Source organism: Cupressus sempervirens, chromosome 10, assembly GCF_028749045.1.
Source record: "Cupressus sempervirens isolate cs-2001-9-10 chromosome 10, ASM2874904v1, whole genome shotgun sequence".
Classification (NCBI taxonomy): Eukaryota; Viridiplantae; Streptophyta; class Pinopsida; order Cupressales; family Cupressaceae; genus Cupressus; species Cupressus sempervirens.
Window position 1 is genome coordinate 180,107,384 of NC_143127.1, and position 3,281 is coordinate 180,110,664.

Sequence of the window (3,281 nt, forward strand, 5' to 3'; positions counted from 1 at the left end):
TTTTGGGGGAGGGTTTTTCCCACAAGGTTTTCCCTCTTTCCCCGCTTTATGAGAGATTTGCATCTTCATTATGTACATGGGTACCTAATATGACCTAGTAGCCGGGACCCATTATGCATCTTCATCCTAGTTCGTAAGCTTAAGGGCATTCCCCTAAGTTGCACTTAAGGGGGGGTGTTGGTGTAAATAAGTATTTACTTATTACACTTAATTAAGTTTACTTAGGCTTATGCATTATTTAATTATTTTTCATTATTTAATTATTTTTATTTGTGAGATACTTAGGAGTTTATGCACCTTTGTGAGTTGTCATGTTGACAACACAGGAGTATGCAACACTATTTTAGCACATGGTGTCTACAACACTATTTTGCGTGTCACACCCTTGTAGGCTTATCCCTTCATCACCGCACTTACTTTCGTGCTTAATGGAGGATAACCCATATCTGGTGGACATGTGCTTGGTTGTATGACACATCATGGTGCTGATTATGAGGCATTCTAGATGTATCTTAGAGGCCTTTATATATAGGCACTCCTAGTGTACTTTTACTTTTACATTTCATGACATTGCATTGCATTAATTATGACATTGTCATTCTTATCATACTCTCTCTCTTTTTGGTCTACTGTGTGCTTGTGTTTGAGTTTTTAGTTCCTAGGTGAATTTTTCCCTTAGGCAAATTCTTACAGGGATCAATGGGTTCTAATTCAAATATGTCATTTTTTAGTTTGTGTAGATTTTCTTCCATAGGAGTAGATAAGGGTTTGCAGTCCATCATCCCAAACTTTGTTAGGATGTCAATAGTGTATTTTCCTTGATTTAGATGTTGATGTTATTAATTCTAACTCAATGTTTTAAGCATCGAGCTCCAATTTGAATGGTGATACTGCAGTCTCCAGTCTTCTTTGCATGTTTAAATTCAAAGACATCTGGGTTATTTTTATCATAATTGCTCCTTTAAATAGCTGAGTGCTAGTTTCAAATTCCTAAGTTCATGCATTGATTTGTTATATAAATCATGCAATCTTGTAATATTTTTTAATGGAGAATACAATGTAATCAATACATTTTTTAAATTCTTGGTAGCTCTATATTTCTTTAATATTTTTCCCTACATGTTTGTTTCAATTCCTTACTAAATATATAGTAGACATTTTACATGGTATTAGAGCTAAGGCTGCTAGGAAGAGAAATATACGTTTTTATTTGTAGGTATTAAAGATTGAGTTTTCCAAGATAAAATTTTCAGCATCTGTCTTTATCATGCCATTCAATTATTTTGAGTAGATGCCATTGATTCTGCTTAGGCCCACAAGTAGAGGCTTGCATTGAAATGTTATGAAATCATAGGTTGGACCTGATTTAGAGATAGGTCAAGATCATGCTCTCTTTGCATAGATCTTTCTATTATTTTCTTTCTATTGATGCACTACTTTTGTGGATCTGTCATGCCTCTTGGTGTGAATTCTTCCTTTGCTTCCATATTTGATTAGATCAATAGACAATTGACACCTGTATTTTGAATCAACAACTTGTTCTTGCATGATTGAGTAGTGTCATTAGGGTCACTCATACAGACTCATGTGTCAATTGCATCCTTGAATGGTAGATTTTTTGCCTATGTTCACCATCTATCCATTGTTTGGGAGAGCTATGCAGATTATTATCTACTGTAGCTTCAATTTGATTAACAACTATTTTTCTTTTTTTTACCATCTGTTCATTATTCAAGTAGTGTTGTTGGGGGCACTCACGTGGATTGATCTTGATCTTCATCTTGGTTTCAGAGGAGGTTCTTCATTCAATACTTTGGTGGTTATGATTTGATAGATATCCACAATATTTTTCATGTCACAGAAGAACTTATCTCTGTAGATTTTAAAAGGGGGTTTGTAGATTTTCCCTCTTATCTCCTTTATTTCATTTTCTTCTATTTTCCTTAGTTAAAATTAAGGGGGTTTGTTGATGTTATTAATTCTAACTCAACATTTTAAGCAATGAGCTCCAGTTTGAACAGTGATACTGTAGTCTCCAATCTTCTTTGCATGTTTAAACTCAAAGATAACAGGGTTATTTGTATCATAATTGCTCCTTCAAATAGTTGAGCACTAGTTTCAAATTCCTAAGTTCATGCATTGATTTTTTATATAAATCATGCAATATTGTAACATTTTTTAATGGAGAATACAATGTAATCAATACATTTTTAAATTCTTGGTAGCTTTGTATTTCTTTAGTATTTTTCCCTATATGTTTGTTTCAATTCCTAACTAGATCTATAGTAGAAATTTTACATTAGATGCAATTCTTCTTTTTCCATACTTCTAGGCCTAGGAAGTAGTGAAGAAGCCTACATATTTCATGTTGAATTTAGTTGCTAGATCCTGTTTGCATTTTTCTATAAGATGTTCTTCACCTGTTATTAGTAAGTCATCAACATATAATACAAGGATAATCATATCACCATCAACTATTTTGAAATATATATTAGGATCAAATTCAATTTTGGAGTATCCTAATTTTGAAAGATAAATGTCTATTCTTTCGTACCATATCCTGGGGGCTTGTTTCAGACCATATAGTGCCTTCTTTAGTTTACATACATAGAATTTTTTCGTCATGGGTGACAAATCCTTTCGGTTGTTCGATGTATACTACTTCTTCGATTACACCATTAAGAATTGCAATTCTAACATCCATTTGGTGTATCTTCCGCCCTTTGGATGCTACAATGGCTATGATGGTTCTGACAAAAGTGTAACAAGCAATTGGAGTAAAGATTTCTTCATAATCTATTCTTTCCTTTTGTGAAAATCTGCGAGCTACAAATCTGGCTATGTATTTATCAATACTACCATCTGGTAAATGCTTGATTTTGAATAACCATTTGGAGGAGACAACTTACTTATCTTTAGGTCTTAGTACAACATCACCTACTTAGTTTTTTAGTATGGATTGATATTCTTCAATCATCACATCTTTCCAAGGTTGACATGATAATGCTTCTTCAACACTTTTTGGTTATGTTTTGATGAGTTCACATATTTGTGCAACATAACATGAATGACTCTTTATTCTGTTGTTTTCTCTTAATACTTCATCATGTTCTACTTGATTTTATTCTATCATTTTTCTTGCCCAAAGTGGCCTCTTTTTATTGATAGGGTTTTTAATATTTCATTTATTTGAACTTGGAGGTGCAAGACTTCTAGAATCACTCTCCCTCTGATTCTTCATAATGGGATTCTCATCTAGCTTTGTAGTTGGTTTTGTTTAT